Genomic DNA, 26,642 nt, shown 5'->3' with positions numbered 1-26,642 from the left:
GCAGCAGGTACCCAAAATAAAGGAGGATTTTATTTGGTGTAATTCCACCTGACCAAATGTGGTTTAGGTTCCTCTGTTATGAAACTGTGTAAAGTCCAGCCCAGGTATTTACTCTAGTATATTGTGTAACAATATTAAGTCAGTATAACAATATTAAAACAAAACATCTGCATCATGTCCTCTTTTCTGAGAACTAAAAAGCTGAAATCTATACCTGCTTAGTGGGTATGAAATGGTGTGAGTGCAGAGGTTCACTCGTGTGACTTGCCTTGCAAACATCACAGAAACAGTTTAGGCCTCGTCCACACGGACGTTCGACTGACCTCTGATCGCCATACGCGTTTTTCCTGCGTTTTGTAGCTGTGTTCGATTGGCGTTTCACTGGCGTTCGCTTGACGCTGTTTAACACCAGCCTGACGCCCAATCTGTAGTTTCGTGTATTTACCTGTGGGGGCAGTAATTACTCTTAAGGTTTCTAATGTATATTTCGAAATTTAAACAAGATGACGAAATCACATTGTAAAGTTCTAGTTTTACATTTAAAAATTACTTTCAAACGTGCATAATTTGCGTCTTTCATTTTCAGTTTTTTTGTGATTTTGTTTCGGGTTCAGTGTGTGTGTTTCAGTCGCCGTTTTCTGAGTATGTCGCACCGGTAATAAGTAGCCAAAGTTATGCTGTACTCTCGAATCCATCCGTAATTGTCGAGGCATTGGAGAGAAGCGGGGTTTATTAATTGCTTAAATTTGGGGGAGATCAGCTGCAGTGTGTAAACTAATTTTTAAGCTAGACGTCCAAGATGCATTTATGTAAACTTTATTTACATTCACACATCCATCAATCTCCCCACTGCTTATCCTAATCGGGGTTGCAAGGCTTAATGATAATTACGACCGTAATTGCTGTAACACTATAATTATTTATATCGCATGGTTTTATGCTGAAATATTTCTACAGCTTTTGTAACTTCATATTAACTACAGTTGAACCCTATGAGTAAAGCCAGTTGAAAAGAGAAAGCAGATACGGCGCATCAGTTAAACGAGTTTTTCTTTATAGATGTCCAGATTCCCAGTTGCCTACTGAGCTTTTTAAATTGGTATTTTAAGCGAAAATATTAGCACCAGTTGATCCGTCGGTTGGGTTACTCGTAATATCGGTATTGTACCAGCAGCTGATTAATTCACTGCTGGTACAATACCGATGTTACAAGTATCACATTTTCCGTAAAATGTGGTTTCTCGTAGTTGCCGTACAGAATCATGGGACATATTCGGTCCTCCAGAACGCCAACCGAACGCCATGTAAGCGCAACAGCGTCGTTTTCCTCGCGTTCGTCGGGATTTTGACGCCAAGAAAACGTTGCATGCAGCGTTTATTTGACGCCACCTGAACGCGTAGCCGGCCGAACGCCGGTGCTGAACGCCCGTGTGGACGCTTTGATTTGCTCCAATGAGCAGAAAAATGGTCGGCGCTCACCTGGCGCAACGAACGCCAGAAAAACGCCTGGTACAGACGTCCGTGTGAACGAGGCCTTATAATATAAAGTACTGACATAGTTCATGCTTAGACAGCTTGGATTCAGGATCAGCCGCATTACTGGCTGAGGCACATCAGACATGAGAGGCTTTTATAATATTAGTCCTTCTGCTGCATCTAGAGGCCTAAACAGGAGCTTAAGTCAGAGTAAATGAACTGGCCATGTGGCTGATCCCTCAGCCCTTCCCAGGATACTCCTGTCTGTGTCTGGAGGGTGGAGGGTGTCTCAATTGTGCTGTCAAATACCTGTGGTCTGTGGTTTAATCTGTGTCCCAGTTGCAGTGTTGTAGTAAAATACCAGTTTATTATTTGACCGGACAAATATGACTGACCTCAGTATCCCCAATTTACAGTTCAAAATACCCAGTAATACTGACCTCAGTATCTCCAGTTTATGGCGTGGGATACTCAGGAATACTGACCTCAGTATCTCCAGTTTACAGTATGAATCCCCCAGTCCAGCAGAGAGCAGCTTCACTCCTGAATCCTGCAGGTCATTGTCACTCAGGTCCAGCTCTCTCAGGGGTGAGGAGTTTGATCTGAGAGCTGAAGCCAGCGCCTCACAGCATTTCTTTGTGAGATTACAGCTGTTCATCCTGCAAAAGGAGTCATGTTATTATACACAGAGACCAGTATATATCCTACACATCAGTGATTATAGTGATACAAAATATCCAATCAAACTTTATTTCAGCATAATTTGTATTTTGGCCATTTTTTGCAGTCATATAATCATTGGTAGTGGGTAAATCTATCATGGGTTAAAAGTCTGTAGTTTGAATCAAACTGTACATTTTCAAGTCATACAGACCATCTTCCCAATAACGTTCTGTAGGTGTTATATTGCAGAGAAAGATGGAATGAGGGAATGAGTGTGAATATGCTCTAAAATCCATTCAGTCACAGGTTAATTAAAATATATCAGTTATTTTGTTGTTTCAATGTCCTTGAAACCCTGTACCCAACTGCAAACCACTTTTTAATGCACTGCTGTTTAATGATCTTAAAGGGCCAGTTACACTGAGACTTTAATATCTGCATAAGTATTTTCATAAAGCTCTGAGCAGCGCTGTAGCTCAGTGATCAGCACTACAGCCGACCACCTAGGGTTTTGGGTTCAGTTCCTGCCTGGGATATGTGTGTGTGTGTGTTTATGTGGGATTTGAATGATGTCCAGAGGAGTTTATGCTTTTTAAATGACACCTGAATTCCTGATCCTGTGAGTGAAATTATTTTTTCTGTATTGCTCTACCTGTGAACTTATGGAATCACCAAAACCCTAATTGTAGGACTACCAATCCTTTCAGATATACTTTTAAAAGGAACATTCATTTAAACAAAATGTTTATGAACAGTGACACTTAATTCATCCTCATGGGGAAATTGACTTTTCACCCATCCCATTCTGCTCCCTGAGACACACAGATACACACAGGTGAGAGGAAGTTTGGGGTCACAGCGCAGGGTCGGCCAGCATCCAGCCCCCTGTAGTGATTGGCATTAAGGGATTTGCTCAAGGGCCCAGCAATGGCATCACTCTTCTAGCCAGGAGATCTGAACCAGCAGCCTTCCACTCAGAGGCACAGAGTTCAAACATTCTGTGAAATTCTGGCTCTTGGCTGTTTGTCACACAAAGGACAGTCATGGAAAACCTGTCACTTTACTACATCACTAACTTCAGTCAATATAAAATCTGGCTTCCAGATTGTCATGGTGAAAAAATATCCAGCCTCATGATTAATCCACAGGGGAGATAAATGTTACATTTCATTATATACAGTGGTACCTCGGTTCTCGAACTTAATCTGTTCCGGACTCTGGATCGAATCCTAAAAAGTTTGAGTTCTGATCAAATTTTTCCCATAAAAAATAATGGAGAACCATTTAATTGGTTCCCAGCCCCCCAAAAATTACACCTAAATATGTTTTTTTTTTTTTTTTTTTAGCATTTAATCACAAAATGAACAGGATAAAACAAGAAGACCATTTTTTTCTTAATGGCTTCCAAAACGATAAAGATAATCCCTTCATAAGCTACAATTGGTACAAAATTCAGCTGCCCGTATTATCACCCGAACCCCCTTCATCCACCACATCACTCCCATTTTACAGGAGCTTCACTGGCTGCCAGTTAAGTTCCGTATTGACTTTAAGATCTTGCTGTTAACATTTAAGGCCATCCACAACCTTGCCCCTCCATATCTGTCCGACCTCCTACAAGTTGCCACCCCCTCTTGCACCCTCAGATCCTCCTCCTCCATCCATTTCTCTATCCCCCTCGCCCATCTGGCCACCATGGGGAGCAGAGCTTTCAGTCACTCCTCAACTCTGGAACTCATTACCATCTGAGCTCAGAAACATTGACTCACTTCCTCTCTTCAAATCGAAACTTAAAACCCATCTGTTCAAGCTAGCTTTCTCTCTGTGAATTTAGTTGCTTTGTCTAATTTAACCTATGTATTTATTCCTGTATTTTTTGTATTATTATGGTTTTATTATTTATATTGTTCTTTTTGCATTCACTGTACGGTGTCCTTAAGTATATAGAAAGGCGCCTATAAATAAAATGTATTATTATTATTATTATTATTATAGCTGACAGGCGGCTGATGTGACACAGGAAGGTGTCCATGCAGCAGGTACCCAAAATAAAGGAGGATTTTATTTGGTGTAATTCCACCTGACCAAATGTGGTTTAGGTTCCTCTGTTATGAAACTGTGTAAAGTCCAGCCCAGGTATTTACTCTAGTATATTGTGTAACAATATTAAGTCAGTATAACAATATTAAAACAAAACATCTGCATCATGTCCTCTTTTCTGAGAACTAAAAAGCTGAAATCTATACCTGCTTAGTGGGAATGAAATGGTGTGAGTGCAGAGGTTCACTCGTGTGACTTGCCTTGCAAACGTCACAGAAACACTTTATAATATAAAGCACTGACATAGTTCATGCTTAGACAGCTTGGATTCAGGATCAGCCGCATTACTGGCTGAGGCACTTCAGACATGAGAGGCTCTTATAATATTAGTCCTTCTGCTGCATCTAGAGGCCTAAACAGGAGCTTAAGTCAGAGTAAATGAACTGGCCATGTGGCTGATCCCTCAGCCCTTCCCAGGACACTCCTGTCTGTGTCTGCAGGGTGTCTCAATCGTGCTGTCAAACACCTGTGGCCTGTGGTTTGATCTGTGTCCCAGTTGCAGTGTTGTAGTGAAATACCAGTTTATTATTTGACCGCACAAATATGACTGACCTCAGTATCCGCAATTTACAGTTCAAAATACCCAGTAATACTGACCTCAGTATCTCCAGTTTACAGTGTGAATCCCCCAGTCCAGCAGAGAGCAGCTTCACTCCTGAATCCTGCAGGTCATTGTCACTCAGGTCCAGCTCTCTCAGGGGTGAGGAGTTTGATCTGAGAGCTGAAGCCAGCGCCTCACAGCATTTCTCTGTGAGATTACAGCTGTTCATCCTGCAAAAGGAGTCATGTTATTATACACAGAGACCAGTATATATCCTACACATCAGTGATTATAGTGATACAAAATATCCAATCAAACTTTATTTCAGCATAATTTGTATTTTGGCCATTTTTTGCAGTCATATGATCATTGGTAGTGGGTAAGTCTGTCATGGGTTAAAAGTCTGTAGTTTGAATCAAACTGTACATTTTCAAGTCATACAGACCATCTTCCCAATAACGTTCTGTATATGTTATATTGCAGAGAAAGATGGAATGAGGGAATGAGTGTGAATATGCTCTAAAATCCATTCAGTCACAGGTTAATTACAATATATCAGTTATTTTGTTGTTTCAATGTCCTTGAAACCCTGTACCCAACTGCAAACCACTTTTTAATGCACTGCTGTTTAATGATCTTAAAGGGCCAGTTACACTGAGACTTTAATATCTGCATAAGTATTTTCATAAAGCTCTGAGCAGCGCTGTAGCTCAGTGATCAGCACTACAGCCGACCACCTAGGGTTTTGGGTTCAGTTCCTGCCTGGGATATGTGTGTGTGTGTGTTTATGTGGGATTTGAATGATGTCCAGAGGAGTTTATGCTTTTTAAATGACACCTGAATTCCTGATCCTGTGAGTGAAATTATTTTTTCTGTATTGCTCTACCTGTGAACTTATGGAATCACCAAAACCCTAATTGTAGGACTACCAATCCTTTCAGATATACTTTTAAAAGGAACATTCATTTAAACAAAATGTTTATGAACAGTGACACTTAATTCATCCTCATGGGGAAATTGACTTTTCACCCATCCCATTCTGCTCCCTGAGACACACAGATACACACAGGTGAGAGGAAGTTTGGGGTCACAGCGCAGGGTCGGCCAGCATCCAGCCCCCTGTAGTGATTGGCATTAAGGGATTTGCTCAAGGGCCCAGCAATGGCATCACTCTTCTAGCCAGGAGATCTGAACCAGCAGCCTTCCACTCAGAGGCACAGAGTTCAAACATTCTGTGAAATTCTGGCTCTTGGCTGTTTGTCACACAAAGGACAGTCATGGAAAACCTGTCACTTTACTACATCACTAACTTCAGTCAATATAAAATCTGGCTTCCAGATTGTCATGGTGAAAAAAAATCCAGCCTCGTGATTAATTCACAGGGGAAATAAATGTTACATTTCATTATATACAGTGGTACCTCGGTTCTCGAACATAATCTGTTCCGGACTCCGAATCGAATCCTAAAAAGTTTGAGTTCTGATCAAATTTTTCCCATAAAAAATAATGGAGAACCATTTAATTGGTTCCCAGCCCCCCAAAAATTACACCTAAATATGTTTTTTTTTTTTTAGCATTTAAACACAAAATGAACAGGATAAAACAAGAGCAGCATTTTTTTCTTAATGGCTTCCAAAACGATAAAGATATTATGCCAACATTACCCCTGTCCTGCCCTGATCATCCGCTCCTTCCGTGTGCCACGCCCCCTCGTTAACCACGTGTGGGATCCCCATATGATCAGCTATTTCTGGTTGTTCTCATTAGCCCTCTGTATTAAGTCCGCGTTTCAGTTTGTTTCCCCAGTCCGGTCATTGGGTGCGTTCAACTTGATAACAGCGCTGGCTTAAAGCAACGCAATCTGATCCTGATGCAATGCATTATGGTTAGATGCATTGCAACCTCTCACCCGGCTGCAGAAACTGGAACCGCCTCCGTGACGACACACCTTTGCCCTTATTGGCTGAAGAGTTTAGTTACACGCATGACGTTTGTATTCCAGGCAGTTCCGATGCGTAATCTGCTATTTCTCCCGAATATCATGTAAAGCAGTGAGAACTGGATTTAAGTTAATTTACCTGGCAAAATAAAGTTTAAACAAATTACATAAATGCTCTAATAGTACACGTAGGTTAGTGGTTTATTTATTGTTAGCTACTGTAATGTTGCGCTGCTTTATTTGGTTAATCGTCCAGTCTGTGAAGAAGGCATTCAAGTAAGAATTGCATTGTAGTATGACTCATTTCCTGGTGCGTATAATTTATATTAGGTCAGCGTTCACGGTTCGACTTCTGATATTCAGATCAAGTTCTAGGTCAAACTGGTTTGTTCGACTTTCAAGAAATTCGAGTTCTAGTGAGTTCGTGAACCGAGGTACCACTGTACTTTATACAATGTTAATATATAACTGCCGACTGGAGGTGTTGTTATTTGGTGGGAAAGCAGACAGAGTTTCTTTGTACATATACTGTGACAATAAAGATATTCTATTCTATTCTCTCCTCAGCCAGGAGCAGCTGTGGCCAGCAGAGGCTGCCAGTGAGCAGCCAGAGATAGCAGTCATACGGAAGCACCCAGCTCTGGGCTCCATCACATGAACACGCCTGCTGACAATAACACTGACATACCACTTATACACCCTGTGGATAAAGAGCCCTCACTGTTTCTATAGCAGGTTAGGATGCTGTGCCTGTGATCAGAAGGCAGACTGGATGGGAACGGAAAAGTCACTTTTTTGTTTGTTACTGCATCACTACCTTCAGTCATTATAAAAAGAAAATCCAGCCTAGTTACTAATTTATATTTTATATATTGAAACATATCCAGACATGATTTCCCATCCCCACATCACTTACAGAGCCATTCTGGAGTTCTTGACCACAGGCAGCAGCCTGCAGTGCTCTTTATCTCGTCTGATAAATTTCTTCAGATCAAACACATCCAGCTCCTCATCTGACATCAGCATCACAAAGGCCAGAGCTGAGAACTGTGTAGGTGAGAGGTCTTCTGCTGAAAGGTTTCCTGAATTCAGGTATCTTTGTACTTCCTCTACTAGAGAATTGTCACCCAGCTCATTCAGACAATGGAACAGGTTGATGGTCCTTTCTGGAGATAAATTATCCTTTATTTTCTCCTTCGTGTATTGGGCTGTTTCCTCAATGTTATGTGAGCTGGTTCTTGTCTGTCCCAGTAGCCTTTGTAACAGAGTCTTACTGGAGTCAGTTGAGAGGCCCAGGAGGAAGCGGAGGTAGAGGTCCAAGTGTCCATTCTTGCTCTCTAATGCCTGATCCACTGCAGTCTTCAGTAGGTTAGCTGATGAGTTTGACAGACACACATATAAAGCAGCGAGATACTCCTGGATGCTCAGATGCACAAAGCAGTACACCTTATCCCGATACAACCCATATTCCTCTTTAAAGACTTCTGTGCACACTCCAGAGTAAACTGAAGCTTCACTGACATCAATGCCATTCTCTGTCAGCTCTTGCTCATAAAATATGAGATTCCCTTTCTCAAGGTTGACAAAAGCCAGTTTACCGAGTTTTAAAAGGAATTCCTTGCTGTGTTCATTAAGCTTGGTTTCATAGTTTTTCATATACTTGTCATTTTTTAAACTTGCCTGAAAGATCAGGAAGTGTGTGTACATTTCAGTCAGAGTCCTTGGAATTTCTCCCCTGTCATTCTCACTAAAAAGCTTCTTAAGAACAGTGGCTGAAATCCAGCAGAACACAGGTATGTGGCACATGATGAAGAGGCTCTTTGATGATTTCACATGTGTAATAATCCTGCTGGCCAGGCTCTGATCACTGAATCTCCTCCTGAAATACTCCTCCTTCAGGGCATCACTGAACCCTCGTATCTCTGTCACCTGGTGGACACACTCAGTAGGTATCTGATTGGCTGCTGCAGGCCGGGAGGTTATCCAGAGGAGAGCGGATGGAAACAGATTCCCCTTGATGAGATTAGTCAACAGCACATCCAGTGACATTTTCTTTGTTACATCAAACCAGCTCTCATTGTTCTGAAAATGTAGTGGAAGTCGACACTCATCCAGACCATCAAAGATGAACAAGACTTTGTACTTAAACAGCTTCGTGTATTCAAGTGATTTCAGTTCTGGGACAAAGCGGTGAAGCAGTTCAATCAGACTGTATTCATCCTTAATCAAATTCAGGTCCCGGAAAGGAAGAGCAAATATGAAGTGAATGTCCTGGTTTGCTTTTCCTTCTGCCCAGTCGAGAATAAATTTCTGCACAGAGACTGTTTTCCCGATACCTGCCACCCCTTTAGTGAGTACAGTTCTGATAGATGTCTCACGTCCACATAAGGGTTTAAATATATCATTGCACTTGACTGTAGTATCTTCTGTTCGCCTTTTCTTGGATGCTGTTTCAATCTGTCTCACTTCATGTTCATCATTGAGTCCTCCAGTCCCACCTTTAGTTATGTAGAGTTCTGTGTAAATCTCACTGAGAAGTGTTGGCTGTCCTTCCTTAGCTTTCCCTTCAAATACATGCTCAAATTGATTCTTAAGTTTACTTTTGATTTCTGGCTGATATTGCAGCATGAGTCCTGAAAAGAAATGAGAGGAAAATGCACTAATTCTCACCATGATCCTGAACGGTATGACAGGAAGAACATTTTCCAAAACACACTTTTTTTACACATAGAAGTCCAGATATTTCACTGTGACAAATGTGAAACTCAAGGTTTTATCGTATATATTTTACTGGAACACAACAAACAGGACCGTGCATAAGCCTTAGGCAGCCAAAGGAAATGCTTAAAGCCATTTATCTGGGCCGTAAGTGTATATTTCCTCAGAAAAAAAAAACACAAAACCCCTTTTCAGCCCCCAAACCTCCTCTGGGCACCACAGCCAGTCCATGTGTTCCTTACATTTCACCACAAGCTCACTTAATCAATTAATTAAATTAGTTTAAAAACTAATGAGATATTGATTAGCTACATGAGGTGGTCAAGTAAAAAAATATATGGGTATATTGTATGATTTCTGCAATACTAGGGTGATTTTGGGAGTGGTTCTGAAATGACAGATTTTCACAAACATACTGTCATATTTCTACAAACACATGAAGACCATTTAAACATCCATTCCTCTGGCTGCCTAAGACTTTAGCACAGTACTGTACACGTACAGAATGTTATGAGGCTCTTACCTTTCTCCAGTAAGTCAGCAAGATCATTTTGCTTCATGGTCCTCAGGATGTACAGTGTGATCTTCAGAGCTCCCCCTCTACCACAGGTCTTCTGCATCTGACCATCACTGTCCAGGTCATTGTCCTCCTCCAGCTGAGGCTCAGAGCATTCTGGGTAATTCTGATCTAGGTATCTCATAAACTTCTTCAGCTCATCCTTTAGGAACTTTATGGCTTTTTCCTCTAGTGACTAAAATAAACAGTCACAGTTAATTATTGCTACTTGCACCAAACCTTTTCAAAGTTTAATTTGTGAATCATAGTTTAAAATATATTTCCTTTAATCTGTTGAATATCTTATTATACAGCCGTATAAAATATATGTGGAAGATGGTGGCGCAGGAGGTAGTGCTATCGTTCGGCAACCAGAGGGTTGCCGGTTCAAGCCCCGGGTCCTCCTGACCCCATCAAAGTGTCCTTGAGCGTGGCGTGACGTGAAACCCCAAATTGCTCCCGGTGTGCAGGTTGGCGCCTTGCATGGCAGCCTTCGCCACTGGTGTGTGAATGGGTGAATGTGATGGGTGTGTGATACATGTATTGTAAAGCGCTTTGAGTACTCGTAGGAGTAGAAAAGTGCTATCTAAATGCAGTCCATTTACCATAAGCTAATTCACATTACAACCAAGAAAATACATATCAGTAATAAATACAAACCTTCAATACGGATGATAAACCCGATTTATCATGTAGATCTGAACTGCATTCTTCCATTTGGTCTCTGTGAATAAAACATAAACATAAAGACCTCAATTCATCTATGTAACAAAGACTGAAAATCTCCATGTTAAAACTGCTGAATAACCTTGTGGTATTTTATTTTGGAAAGATGTAACTGCCATGTTACTAGGGTGGCCTTTGTAATTTTCTCATGACAGCAGAAGAGAACCAGTGACATCAGGCTCCAGCACACAGACACACAGCAGGCAGGAAGGACAGTTTTCTATGCAGCCCTTTGTACCCAGTGACATTTACAGTGATTAACTTGATTAGCAGAGCTAAATACCAGCATTTGATTCAGTCAAGAAACTGGTTAATTAGCTTGTGAATTCATGATGGTCTTTTATAGAAAGCTGAATATTAGTATTGTGACAAACATATTTGACATTGAGGTATCCACTAGCCTCGGGTATAAGAGAAGTGATAACAGACGTGAAACAGATGTAAAATATTGTGGATTTTCTGTCCCCGGTCAAATCGCCATTGGGTACATTATTGATGGGTGTGTAAAATCTAATTAAGAGCTTTGCTGGAATGGGAACTGTGCAGTGGGAGGAGGAGCATCACCGGCTACAAGCAGCCAGGAAACACTGTGGGAGAAGGGAGTCGGTACAGTGCTAATGGGCCAAATCTGTCCTTCAGCAACTACAGGCTAATGGGCCGAATGTGTCCTACAGCAACTACAGGCTAATGGGCCGAATGTGTCCTACAGCAACTACAGGCTAATGGGCCGAATGTGTCCTACAGCAACTACAGGCTAATGGGCCGAATCTGTCCTTCGGCAACTACAGGCTAATGGGCCGAATGTGTCCTACAGCAACTACAGGCTAATGGGCCGAATCTGTCCTTCGGCAACTATAGGCTAATGGGCCGAATCTGTCCTTCGGCAACTACAGGCTAATGGGCCGAATGTGTCCTACGGCAACTACAGGCTAATGGGCCGAATCTGTCCTTCGGCAACTACAGGCTAATGGGCCGAATCTGTCCTTCGGCAACTACCGGCTAATGGGCCGAATCTGTCCTTCGGCACATACAGGCTAATGGGCCGAATCTGTCCTTCGGCAACTACAGGGTAATGGGCCGAATCTGTCCTTCGGCACATACAGGCTAATGGGCCGAATCTGTCCTTCGGCACCTACAGGCTAATGGGCCGAATCTGTCCTACAGCAACTACAGGGTAATGGGCCGAATCTGTCCTTCGGCACCTACAGGGCTAATGGGCCGAATCTGTCCTTCGGCACATACAGGGTAATGGGCCGAATCTGTACTTCAGCACCTACAGGCTAATGGGCCGAATCTGTCCTTCGGCACCTACATACAGGCTAACGGGCTGAATCTGTCCTTCAGCAACTACAGGCTAACGGGCCAAATCTGTCCTTCAGCAACTACAGGCTAACGGGCCGAATCTGTCCTTCGGCACCTACAGGGCTAATGGGCCAAATCTGTCCTTCGGCACCTACAGGCTAATGGGCCGAATCTGTCCTTCGGCACCTACAGGGCTAATGGGCCGAATCTGTCCTTCGGCACATACAGGCTAATGGGCCGAATCTGTCCTTCGGCACATACAGGCTAATGGGCCGAATCTGTCCTTCGGCAACTACAGGGTAATGGGCCGAATCTGTCCTACAGCAACTACAGGGTAATGGGCCGAATGTGTACTTCGGCACCTACAGGCTAATGGGCCGAATGTGTCCTACGGCAACTGCAGGTGAATGGGCCGAATGAGTCCTACGGCAACTACAGGCTAATGGGCCGAATCTGTCCTTCGGCACATACAGGCTAATGGGCCGAATCTGTCCTTCGGCACCTACAGGGCTAATGGGCCAAATCTGTCCTTCGGCACATGCAGGGTAATGGGCCGAATCTGTCCTTCGGCACCTACAGGGTAATGGGCCGAATCTGTCCTTCGGCACCTACATACAGGCTAACGGGTCGAATCTGTCCTTCAGCAACTACAGGCTAACGGGCCGAATCTGTCCTTCGACACCTACAGGGCTAATGGGCCGAATCTGTCCTTCGGCACATACAGGTTAATGGGCCGAATCTGTCCTTCGGCACCTACAAGGCTAATGGGCCGAATCTGTCCTTCGGCACCTACAGGCTAATGGGCCGAATCTGTACTTCAGCACCTACAGGCTAAGCAAAAGAAATGTCATCTCAAAAGTAAAATTTATAACTTGCAAACACGATTGGTCTTTTGATAATGTTTTCCTTTGTTTACGCTGCCAGCTTTCACTACTAGTGGGCAGTGAAAGTCCAGTCCTGCTGTTAATAAAAAATGTCTGTGGCACTGATCTGTCAGTCAAAACTTATTAGCCAATGGGGACGCGTCCCTGAAAAAAAAAACCGCCTACGCGAGAAGTTTGTGTCAGAATTGTAAGCAAAAAGTCAGGGAGCGCAAGCGAGAAAGCTGGCAGCGTAACCGCAAAGCAGAGTCCTGCACGGGTCCACTTTGGGAGACCCGCACCCGCACAGTACAGCACCGCACCCGCCCGGGCCCGTTAACATTCCACCCCTTACTCGCCCGTACCCGTGATAAATTACACACAATTATTTTTTCTATGCACCTCTCAACGTGACAAGCGCTAGGCCTACATGAATTTTGAATTGAAACGAAAAAGTCTGTTTAACACGAAATCAAATCAGATAGATCTAAGCTATCCATACTGTGACGAGCGTGAAAGAGAGAACACGATGACGCGTTGCAGCAAGGATTCAGACGTGTATATGAATGTTTGTCGAGGCTGTTATCTAATGTTGCGTTCGTTTTTCTCTCGGAACTCGGAAATTCCACATCACGTCTGACAATCTCCCGTTCGAACTACCACATCTCGGGACAAACATGGCTGCTTCCATGAACACGCTGCTGTGTGTTGTTGCTTTATATTTTAGCAGATTTGGAGTGAGATTATTTTTCCAAGAGACAAACAAACAAGAAACACAAACTAGTCAAACCACATTAAAAGCTTTATAAAATATTTTAGCATATTCATAGCAATATTCTTTTTTCGAGGCGAACTACAAACAAACTAAAGACACTAACAAGTCTGGTAAAAATCTGATATTGCATGATAAGATACTGTTTACGGTCATGATATGGAATTCTCTAAATCGAACACGTGCAGTTACATTTATAACTATTAATACTTTTCACAAAATAAACATTTTTAAAGATTTATGAAATAGAACTACTGTTGAGTGTGTAAGCCGCCATGTTGAAATTACATCACAGGGGCAACTCGGACAACAAAATCAAAGAGGCGTGTTTCCGACGGGAAGTGACGTTTTCGTGACGTTTTCATCAGAGTTCCGACTTGGAGAGAAATAATCGAAAGCACCGTAAGGTACCCCCGACATACTGAACACACTGTGATGATGACAATTTGTACATGATAGTCTAATACATAGATATTTTCACTTATATGTTATTTTTGCAGGCTACAACACGGTTTTGTTTGACCTGCTACCCGCCCGTGTGTAATGAATTACCCGCTCGCATACCTGCCCGTAAAATTCCAGAACATTAAAATCCACCTGTTTCAGCAACTATCTGTGCGGGATTCAGGCACACTCTCGCTTTTCAAGTCTAGATTAAAAACGCACTTGTATAGCTTAGCGTATAGGAAACCTAGTTCTGGTTCCAGCTAGTCCCTCACTCCCAGTCAGACTAACAGTATGAGGTGATGAGCTGGGTGGGGATCGGTGTCATTGGCTTTGGATAAACTGAGGCGTCAGTGCTGTCACTCTAGCTCTACACTAGAGTGCTGATGTTCAGGGAGTCCCCATGCCTGTGTTCCCGCCTGTCTCTCCCTCTTTCTCATGCTGCTATACTCAGATCTGCCGGAGCCTAGACGAATATTGCACTCGATCATTTTGCTTGCACTGCCTCTGATTTCCTCAACTCTGGCTAATACACAATTATTCTTACTTCCTCCCTCACCCCTTCTGGGGTGTGCTCCATGGAGCACAATGTCGTTGAAGAGTTTATGCCTCTGCGGCCTGCAAGACATCTACCTCGACCTCCGGCAACTACCCTCCAACCTGCCTGCCCTTGGCTCAACACGATGCCTCGCCATCCATCCTGCGGCTGTGTGTCTATTAATCCTGCCATCGTGCATCAAGCACCACGTGCCTGCACCGGTCGGCCGCTGCATTGAGACATATATTTCAACCCCTGTATTAGCTTAGTCACTTCCTCTTGTCTGTATTAGCTTAGTCATTTCATCTTGTTTGTTTGACTCATCTGCCGGCCCCTGGAGGATGGGCTCCCCCTTTGGGTCTGGTTCCTCCCAAGGTTTCTTCCTCTTAGGGAGTTTTTCCTTGCCACCGTTGCCTTTGGCTTACTCAATGGGGGGTCCTTACGAGGCAGAAATGTAAAGCGCATTGAGACAATGTAATGTTGTGATAATGCGCTATATAAATAAAATTGAATTGAATTGAATTGAATCTGCGGGTACCCGACCCAATGCAGGACTCTGCCACAAAGTCAGGGAGCCTGATGTTACTGTAACGAGCCAGTCAGCGTATGGAGGACGGGGGCCAGTCAGCCTGATGTTACTGTAACGAGCCAGTCAGCGTATGGAGGACGGGGGCCAGTGAGCCTGATGTTACTGTAACGTGCCAGTCAGCGAATGGAGGACGGGGGCCAGTTAGCCTGATGTTACTGTAACGTGCCAGTCGGCGTATGGAGGACGGGGGCCAGTGAGCCTGATGTTACTGTAACGTGCCAGTCAGCGAATGGAGGACGGGGGCCAGTTAGCCTGATGTTACTGTAACGTGCCAGTCGGCGTATGGAGGACGGGGGCCAGTGAGCCTGATGTTACTGTAACGCGCCAGGCGGCGTATGGAGGACGGGGGCCAGTCAGCCTGATGTTACTGTAACGTGCCAGTCAGGGTATGGAGGACGGGGGCCAGTGAGCCTGATGTTACTGTAACGCGCCAGTCAGCGTATGGAGGACGGGGGCCAGTCAGCCTGATGTTACTGTAACGTGCCAGTCAGCATATGGAGGACGGGGGCCAGTGATCCTGATGTTACTGTAACGCGCCAGTCAGCGTATGGAGGACGGGGGCCAGTGAGCCTGATGTTACTGTAACGTGCCAGTCGGCGTATGGAGGACGGGGGCCAGTGAGCCTGATGTTACTGTAACGTGCCAGTCGGCGTATGGAGGACGGGGGCCAGTCAGCCTGATGTTACTGTAACGCGCCAGTCAGTGTATGGAGGACGGGGGCCAGTGAGCCTGATGTTACTGTAACGTGCCAGTCAGCATATGGAGGACGGGGGCCAGTGAGCCTGATGTTACTGTAACGTGCCAGTCGGCGTGTGGAGGACGGGGGCCAGTGAGCCTGATGTTACTGTAACGTGCCAGTCGGCGTATGGAGGACGGGGGCCAGTGAGCCTGATGTTACTGTAACGTGCCAGTCGGCGTATGGAGGACGGGGGCCAGTGAGCCTGATGTTACTGTAATGTGCCAGTCGGCGTATGGAGGACGGGGGCCAGTGAGCCTGATGTTACTGTAACGTGCCAGTCGGCGTATGGAGGACGGGGGCCAGTGAGCCTGATGTTAATCTTGCCCCGCTGTCCATGCCGAGGACGCTATCTTGGAGCACCTTCAGCCACAGGTTCATTCCCCCACTGTGAGTTAAGAAGCTCTACTGGGGATCTTTCCTGCCACAATGCTGGAGAGTGTGTGTGAGGGGTGTGTGGGGTCATCCACGATGCAGGTGGATTTGCGGATGCAGCGTGTTTGATGAATGTTGGTTATGGAGGGAAGAGAGACCCCGATGATCTCAGCCGTTCTCACTATCCGTTGTAGGGTCTTGCGGTCTGTTACAGTGCAATTCCCATAGCAGACAGTGATACAGCTGCTCAGGATGCTCTCGATCGTCCCCTTGTAGAAAGTGGTGAGGATGGGTGGTGGCAGATGTGCTTTCCTCAGCCTCCGCAGAAAGTAGAGAGGCTTTCTTTCTTTCCTTCCTTCTTTCTTTCTTTCCTTCTTGTGAACACACCTGACCTCTTCTCTGCCGCATAAGTGGCCCGGCTACTCATGCAGGGCAGGCAGCCTAAAGGCTGACAACTGCAGCCGCATAACTGGGCCAGCTGCGCATGCAGGGCAGACAGCCTCAAAGCTGACAGGGCCTGGCGGAACACACCTAACCTCTTATCTGCAGCTGCATAACTGGCCCGGCTGCGCATACAAGGCAGGCAGCCTGAGAGCTGACAGGGCCTGGTTGAGCTGCGCGCTTTAGGAGCTCGATGGCTGCCTCCAGGTCAGAGAGACTCATGCGGCCCTCACTGTCCACTTACTCAGACTGGGTGCTAGTGAACGCCATCACAGCCTCAGCCAGAACACTCTGGGTCGCTCTCTGTGGCCATAACACTGTGGCCCACGCCTGCTAATCATAATACTATGAGTTGATTATTTTACTCTAAAAGCACCCTGATTGGTCCCGACTCATCACGTGGCCCAAGTCTGATTTAAACATGCTAGCCTTTCATTGTCTGATTGGTCACCCTACACTAGGGCTTCCAAATTCTGCCGGCGTATACCAAGTGCCCGGCATGTAATAAGTGCCCCAGGCGGCCGGCATATACCAAGTGCCCCAGGCGGCCGGCATATAGCAAGTGCCCCAGGCGGCCGGCATATAGCAAGTGCCCCAGGCGGCCGGCATATAGCAAGTGCCCCAGGCGGCCGGCATGTAATAAGTGCCCCAGGCGGCCGGCATATACCAAGTGCCCCAGGTGGCCGGCATATACAAAGTGCCCCAGGCGGCCGGCATATACCAAGTGCCCCAGGCGGCCGGCATATACCAAGTGCCCCAGGCGGCCGGCATATACCAAGTGCTCCAGGCGGCCGGCTTGCACTCTATATGCTGGGGGCCCAGGGAGTTAATGCTCACTGTATGTGGAAAGGTCCCCAGGGGCCACGTGGTCAGCATGGGCTCTATATGCAGGGGCCCTCATGCTTAATTTGCCCCATTAACCCAGTCCATAACTCAGCCAAGGCTTCAGGGGGCGCTATCTTTAGTTCTGTCTGTATTTTATGTAAATAACATCAAATGTTGTTTATATAGAATAGACAAAACTTTTATTGGAATTTCTTAAAGGTAAAACTTGGTGCATTCAACATATATATGATTTTTCTTCATAGCTTGTCTGTGCCTCTGTGCCATTTGACTGAGAGTCTGAGTGTTTTAAACAGTGTTTGTTTAAATGGACATTTATCTTTGATCTGTAGGAAAAGGAGAATTTGTCCCTGGGATCAACAAATCATCTTATTTTATACTCAGGGGATGAGAACCACTGCAGTGTCACATTTATTATGATCTGAATCAGCAAATATTTAGGTATCAACTTTGGCAAAGAAAGTATTAGTATTTTATGTCTGATGATCCTGGTTCATTATTAAGCGGCACGATTCTATTAAACATGTTAAACTGAAGCCTTAGTGTGAGCTTGATGTAATGGGTCCATGAGAATGCATTTATATATTATCAAAATAGAAGTGTTTGTCTCACAAGACGACAATCTATTGTCAAGTCAATCTTTAATGGATATGCAGCAGGGAACAGGGAAAACTGCTTTTTTCAAGCTCTGTGCTGAAATTCAAAATGCACTTTGCAATTAAATAACTTCCAATTCCAGCTCTCAGGAAGTCAGGTTTGACAATCATCCTCATTCATTTATCTCAGATGTTATTTATGCAGAATACAGACAAAACTGTTGTCTAAATTCTAAAAGGTGATGGAATCAGTTAAAGGTAAAAATTAATGCATTTATTATGTGTTTTTTCTTCATAGCCTGTATGTGTCTCTGTGCCGTTTGACTGAGAGTCTGGGTGTTTTAAACAGTGTTTGTTTAAATGCACTTTTACCTTTGATCTGTAGGAAAAGGTCCCTCTCTGAAGTTGAGTGCCTTTCCCATTGACGCGTCACTCTTCAGGGAAACACAGCTGGGTACAGGGGAGTCTGCTCTCTCCATCAGGACACTGTGGGCAGCGAGAGGAAACAAACCCTCATGGTATAAATATAATTCATACAATGGGGACGGCATCACACTGCTGTTTAGCTTCTGCTCTGCCTTCATGTACTTTGATATGCTGTGAAGCTCTTGATGTAAACAGACTAGTTTACAGTCAGTAATAATGTGAAATAAATTCTCACCTAAAAATTAGATTCCTATATGAAAGGTTTAGTATCACTGTTAAAAACCTCCATAACTAGACTTGACTGATGAGGCTTTTTACCTGTTTATATATTTATTTGTATGTCTGTTTAGTTTTATGTCGCTCGCCTCTAGCCTAAAATAACTTTTACTTTTATTTTATGGCCTGACTATAGACCCAGAGAGACATGCATGCTAGTGGCTGTAACACTGTTACCTCTCAGGCTCTTTCTCTTACACGCCACAGGGGGGCGCATTTCATGGCTTGCACTATAAATGTTGTGACTCACAGCTACTGGTAGTCCGAAACCCCCAGGCACTGGCCCCACTGCCCCGGTCCATAACCCAGCCGAGGCTCCAGGGGGCGCTGTCTTGGAGCACCTTCAGCCGCCGGCTCATTCCCCCACCGAGAGCTAAGAAGCTCTACTGGGGATCTTTCCTGCCTGCTGCCGTTAGACACCACAATGCCGGCTGTCGATGTGCAGCCCCCACAGCCAGCCTTAACGTCCCATTTGTAATGATTTTTACATTTTTATTTAAATGTATTTATTGAACAATATTGTATTTTCGGGTTTTTTTCTTTGTGTATTGGGTACTTCTTAAACTTAATTACCTATAGAAATTTTGTTTACTTCTAAAAATGTTTACTTATTTTACTAATACTAATAGTCTTTCTCTTTTTTGTCTGATGATTCTAGTTCATTATTAAGCGGCACGGGTCCATTAAACATGATAAATATGAAGCCTCAGTCTAAGCATGACGTAATGAGTCCATGAAAATTTATTTATTTACTATCAAAATAGACGCATTCGTGTCACAAGTTGACAGTCTGTTGTCGAGTTATTCTGTAATCGGCATGCAGCAGGGAACTGGGAGACCTTTTTTCCTCTTCTGTGCTGATGACTGAAATGTAAAATCCACTTTGCAATTAGATAACTTACAATTCCAGCTCTCTGGAAGTCAGGTTTGACAATCATCCTCATTCATTTATCTCAGAGGTTATTTATATAGAATACAGACAAAACTGTTGTCTAAATTCTCAAAGGTGATAAAGGAAACAAACCCTCATGGTATAAATATAATTCATACAATGGGGACGGCATCACACTGCTGTTTAGCTTCTGCTCTGCCTTCATGTACTTTGATATGCTGTGAAGCTCTTGATGTAAACAAACTAGTTTACAGTCAGTAATAATGTGAAATAAATTCTCACCTAAAAATTAGATTCCTATATGAAAGGTTTAATATCACTGTTAAAAACCTCCATAATTACACTTGACTGGTGTTACTTTTTACCTGTTTATATATTTATATGTTTGTTTGTTTAGTTTTGTTATGTGGCCATTTTGGACAGGAGGGATGATCTCTTGCTTGCCTCTAGTATAAAATAACTGGCTGATTGTGTAAGAAAAAGGCACAGAAAGAAGATGTTGAGGTCTTTTTATTAAGCTATACATATTACAGTGCTGCCCACTCAGCCAGCCCTAGCTAGGAGCCCAGTTTACTTTATGTTATGGCCTGACTATAGACCCAGAGAGACATGCATGACAGTGGCTGTAACACTCTTACCTCTCAGTGCTCTTTTTATTAAGCTACAGTACACATGTTACAGTGCTGCCCACTCAGCCAGCCCTAGCTAGGAGCCCAGTTTACTTTATGTTATGGCCTGACTATAGACCCAGAGAGACATGCATGACAGTGGCTGTAACACTCTTACCTCTCAGTGCTCTTACTGTTACACCCCACAGGGGGGCACATTTCAGAAGCAGCTCTTCTTTTTCCTCTCTTCTTTCCCATTTTAGTGCCGATCCAGACCAGATGATTCCTGCTGGGGCTTCTGTGAACATGAAGGGTTAATAGATACTTCCTACGTATAATATTTAAATTGTATTTCGTAATAGTGTTGTAATTAGTTCTCATTAGTCATTATTATATTAAATAAGTATTATTTCACACAATGCAAATGTGACTACTCCAATAATTCAGACTGCACTACAATAAAGTACTACTTTACACATTGTCATTATATTGCCAAATTTCATTTTTACTGGTGTTTGGTCGAACCACGCAACCACAATGCCTCCTTGTCTGTAATAATGTGCTTGTACATGTAATTTATTTTGGAATTTAACCGGAAACAACAAATGCTATTTTCTGATTGGCTGGTAGGTGGCTATTAACTCTGTATAACTCGGAACAGCTATGAACTTGGCAGAAAACTCCACTCTGTATGCTTGCACCTCGTCCATTAATCCTATATAACGGGACACCTTGGTGGGGGTTTATTCCTTAAGGCTGGTTACTTCTCAGAGTGAGAAACACAAGGTGTGGCGTGTGAACTGGTTGAAATGCGTGTGTCTCATGATCAATGCGTGAGACCTGAGAGCCCTGTGAACCGTAAGTAACCAATAAATGTCAGCGCAACTGGATTAAATATACTCCCTTATATATTATACATACTCCCTTATATATTATACATACTCCCTTATATATTATACATACAGTGGTACCTCAGTTCTCGAACTTAATCCGTTCCGGGCTCCGCATCGAATACTGAAAAGTTCGAGTTCTGATTGAATTTTTCCCATAAGAAATAATGGAAAACCAATTAATTGGTTCCCGACCCCCCAAAATTACACCTAAATATGTTTTTTTAAGCATTTAAACACAAAATGTACAGAATAAAACAAGAAGAGCATTTTTTTCTTAATGGCTTCCGAAACGATAAAGATCTTATCCCTACATTTCCCCTGTCCTGCCCTGATCGTCCGCTCCTTCCGTGTGTCACGCCCCCTCGTTAACCTCGTGTGGGATCCCCATGTGATCAGCTGTTTCTGGTTGTTGTCATTAGCCCTCTGTATTAAATCCGCGTTTCAGTTTGTTTCCCCAGTCCGGTCATTGGGTGCATTCGACTTGCTTTCAGTGCTGGCTCAAAGCAACGCATTCTGATCCTGACACAATGCACTACGGTTAGATGCATTGTGACCTCTCACCTTATTGGCTGAAGAGTTTAGTTACACGCATGACGTTTGTATCCCAGGCAGTTCCGATGCGTAATCTATTTCTCCCGAATATCACGTAAAGCAGTGAGAACTGGTTTTCAGCTAATTTACCTGGTAAAATAAAGTTTAAATAAATGACATAAATGCTCTAATAGTACACGTAAGTTAGTGGTTTATTTATTGTTACTGTAATGTTGTGCTGCTTTATTTGGTTAATCGTCCAGTCTGTGAAGAAGGCATTCAAGTAAGAATTACATTGTAGTATGACTCATTTCCTTCACGGTTCGACTTATGATATTCAGATCGAGTTCTAGGTCAAACTGGTTTGTTTGACTTTCAAGAAATTCGAGTTCTTGTGAGTTCGAGAACCGAGGTACCACTGTACTCCATTACATGTTATATATACTCCCTTATATGTTATATATACTCTCTTATATGTTATATATACTCCCTTATACGTTATATATACTCCCTTATACATTTTAAAACTCCATATTGAGGGGGTCGGGGCATCATGGTGGTAATTTAATCAAAAACATTGATACGGAAATTCAGATTTTTTTTAAAATACATTATAGGCCAATTTGTTGTTTTGAAATAAAAACATCTGGGCAACACTGAAGTTTGCCAGAGACTAGAGGTCGACCGATGTATCGGTTTTGCCGATTAATCGGCACCGATAGTTGATTCCCGGAACTATCGGTTATCGGCAAAAATCCACGCCGATAGTTTTTCCGGGTTGCGTCAGAGCTGAAGCGGCTGAGAACGGTCCGTTGTCCTTATACAGTGCGAGAGCCAACATATATATCTATGGCAAGAGCCGCCTCTGTAGGCGAGAATCGCTGTAAAGCACATGCTTTTGTTTTGACACGTGATACTGTTAGTTGCAAGGAGAGCGCAAGCTGCCTGGAGAGAGTGCGGTGCACGGACAACGCTGACACTTCAAATGCACGTTTAAAACACAGACAGCTAAAAGGTATGTATACAGTACACTACAGTACATATTTTCATCTCAATATAAAGTAATTCATTTGTTGATTAGATTCTGCATTGGAGAAAGAACAGCAGTATGTTTTTCGACAAGGCTGAGAGGACGCTAACATTAGCAGTACATCAAGCGGTTAAAATAATGTGGCAAAAATACACGCAAGTCCGACCCAAATGTTTAATGTCATGATTGTTACCATCAGGAATGCATTCGATTTCAGTTCTTTTTATCTTCAGGCACAGGGTGCGATTTGCCGGGGGGATCCGACTGGAGCGCTTCGAAACAGTGAATCTTTCTGCGACGCAGTGTTTTACTGATTCGGAGTTTCAAAAAGCTCTGTTGATACTTTGCTCACCTTCTCTGCATTGGCGGAGCTGGGGGGTGGCTTACTGGACTTAAGCCCGGGTTGTTGTTTCAGAAGCCCAGGGTCTTTTGGAGTGTAATTTATTTCATAGTTAGATGCCTGACTGACAACTGTATAAAACAAAAACTACACACAATATTCGAAGCATATAGCGCACAGTCGTAAATTCCCCCTAATTTTGGTATGATCCGAGCTCAGGCACTAGGCGACTGAGCACAGCACTTACGCATGTGAGCGAGGGGGGAGAAGCTGCTGCCTGCGAATTTGCTGTAGGAGAAGTGCAGACAGGCAGACAGAGGAGAGCTTAAGTTTGACCAGGTACCAAAGCAAATCATTCGTACTGTACAAATAATGTAAATATGACGCTGACAAAAGATTGATATCAAACTGATCACTTGACCCATATTACGTTACTTGCTCTTCGAGTGAATCAAGAAATGGCGAAATGAAAAGCCGAACAACAATGCTGTTTTTTTAGAGAGTCTTAGCTTACATGTGTGTTTATTTCATATTTTCAGTTGTTACCCTCCACGGCTAAATAAAGCACTCTAAATCGGTTTCAGTTATGTACTGATGTACACAACAATGGACATAAGGGGCTTAATTCTTTCAAAGAAAAAACTCAGGTAGCCTAAATGTTATTTTATATATTATGCTTTGTATGTTGTTCAATATATTTCTATGCAAAACAAGAGGAATTTCAATACACAGCAGTATATTCACAGTTGAAACCAAATATTTACATACACTTTAGGAAAAAAACATAAAAACATTTTTTTTACTGTTAAACATCAATTTAGAGTAAACTTTTTTGTTTTATATAAATAAATATTGAAATATCTTTTGAATTAGTTAAATGTCAGAATAAAGAGAGAGAGATTTTTTATCACTTTCATCAAATTTAGGAGTATATATATACACTAAGTTTATTGTGTCTTTAATTAATAAGAAAACTCCAGACGATTCCATTCTGAGTTTAAGAAGCTTCTGATAGGTTAGTAGTGTCAGGATCGGGATCGGGCGAGCCGGAAAGCAGGCGATCGGAGCCGTCAATACGGACAAACGGGGGTTTATTAGGAGCGGGAAGGCGGACAGGAACAAACATCCAAACAATACAATGACAGATCTGGGGAAGACAGACTGAGACTCGGACTAAATACAAAAGACTAGGCAGAAATAACAGGACACAGATGATCACAATTGGTAATCACACGAGGTAACGAGGTGGGCGTGGCACACATCGGGATCGAACGGAGCGGATCGTGACAGAACCCCCCCCCAAAGGCGCGCACACCGGGCGCGCTCGAGGGGAGGCGACGGACGAGACGGGGGAACAGGACCTGGAAGACAAAAGCAAAACATCAACGAGACACCGGAAACAGGACAGAGACACAGAACAGGAACAAGGACCAACAGAAAGACAGGACCTGACAAAGAACAGGGAACGCGGACAGGCAGACAAAGAAAGGAGACAGAGAGGGGACAGAAAACGGAGGAACAAAAGGGCCAGGAGTGAACGGAGGAGACAGAGAGGGACGAGGAGCAGAAACAGACGGGACGGAGGGAAAGGGAGGAGGAGCCAGGGGAGCCCGAAGGAACCCAGGCGGGCGACGGGCAGCGGCCGGAGGGGCCGCAGGCGAGAGGGAGAAGGGAACCGAAGGGGACCACCCAGGGGCCAAGGGAACGGGACGAGGGAGTGACGGAGGGGACACGGAGGGAGCAGGAGGGAACACCAGTGCAGGCGGGCAGGAGGGGGAAGCCGCGGCAGGCGGAGGCGCAGCCGGAGCCGGGGAAGGCGCCGTCCGACGCCAAGCCGGAGCAGGGGGGCCCGGAGGCGGCCGACACGGAGCCGGAGGCGGGACCGAGGACCGGCACCGAGGAACCAGGGGGGGACCCGGAGGCGACCGCCGACCCCGAGCCAGAGGACCCGCAGGCAGCCACCGAGCCACAGCCAGGGGCCGAACGGGCGAGCCAGGGGGCAGGGCGGGCGGGACCCGGGCCCTACGCCTGTGTCCCCGTCCCTTACGGGACACTGACAGGCGGGGTCCTGGGGGGTGTCGGCCTTGCCGGGGTAAGGGCGAGGGAGTCAGGAGGGAGGTCAAGTCTGGGCGGCCAAGAGTCGAGGCCTCTAAAGAGGCAGCCGGCGTGGCCGCAGGCGGGGCCGCGGGCAGAGCGGCGGCCTCAGGCGGGGCCGCGGGCAGAGCGGCGGCCTCAGGCGGGGCCGCGGGCAGAGCGGCGGCCTCAGGCGGGGCCGCGGGCAGAGCGGCGGCCTCAGGCGCGGCCGTAGCAGTGGGCGGAGCCGGCTGGACAGGCGAGACGGGCTGGGCCGGCGAGTGGTCAGCCAGGGGAGCTGCGGGCGTGCAGGGCTGGCCGATCAGGACAGGCGAGACGGGCAGGACCGGCGAGCAGGGCTGGCCGGACAGGACAGGCGAGACGGGCAGGACCGGCGAGCAGGGCTGGCCGGACAGGACAGGCGGGACGGGCAGGTCAGGCGAGACGGGCAGGTCAGGCGAGACGGGCTTGGGCGTGCGGCCAGCAGGGGACGCCTCGGCGGGCGCCGCCAGCACGCGACCAGCAGAGGGCGCAACCGCAGCCACCTCAGGCAGCTCGGGTGCCGGCAGGACAGGCGAGGCAGGCAGTTCGGGTGCCGGCAGGACAGGCGAGGCAGGCAGTTCGGGTGCCGGCAGGACAGGCGAGGCAGGCAGTTCGGGTGCCGGCAGGACAGGCGAGGCAGGCAGTTCAGGAGCCGGCAGGACGGGCGCCGCCATCACGCGGCCAGCAGGGGGCGTCGCGGCGGACGCCGCCATCCCGCGGCCAGCAGGGGGCGCCGTCGCGGGCGCCGCCATAACGCGGCCAGCAGGGGGCGCCGCAGCGGGCGCCGTCATCACGCGGCCAGCAGGGGGCGCCGCAGCGGCCGCCTCAGGCATTGCCCTAGGCAGAGCAGGCAGGACAGGCGGGTCAGGCAGGACAGGCGGGTCCGCTGGCAAAGCGGCGGAAGCTGCAGCAAGCGGTGCCGCGGGCAGAGCGGCGGCAGCTGCAGCAGGCAGGGCAGCCGCGGGCAGATCGGCGGCGGCGGCAGCAGCCGGCGGTGCCGCAGGCAGATCGGCAGCGGCAGCAGGCAGCGCAGCCGCGGGCAGATCGGCGGCGGCAGCAGGCAGCGCAGCCGCGGGCAGATCCGGAACATGCAGGTCTGCGATCGGCGCCAGGATCGGCGCCGGGCGTACAGGCGCTGCCCCTTTAAGGGCCTTGGGGATCCGGGGAATGGCATCCCAAACGGCCCTGGCCCCCCTATTGAACGGGCGTGCTGCCCGAAAGTCATATGCCGCCAAGGGTGGCGGCCTCTCCTCGGCGGGGCTGGCGAGGGGTACCAGTAAACCGGAAGCGGGGATAACGCCCGGGGTGATGGCAGC

At 45.8% G+C, this 26,642-nt stretch overlaps 1 pseudogene; it reads right to left on the bottom strand.

The window, feature by feature from the left end:
• The window catches only part of LOC111835269 (NACHT, LRR and PYD domains-containing protein 12-like), a 202,143-nt pseudogene that overhangs the window by 172,614 nt on the left and 2,887 nt on the right, over window positions 1-26,642 (bottom strand).

Source organism: Paramormyrops kingsleyae, chromosome 4, assembly GCF_048594095.1.
Source record: "Paramormyrops kingsleyae isolate MSU_618 chromosome 4, PKINGS_0.4, whole genome shotgun sequence".
In the NCBI taxonomy this organism is placed as follows: Eukaryota; Metazoa; Chordata; class Actinopteri; order Osteoglossiformes; family Mormyridae; genus Paramormyrops; species Paramormyrops kingsleyae.
The sequence above is the reverse complement of the archived record's forward strand: the minus strand, read 5'-3'. Positions and strand labels throughout refer to the sequence as shown.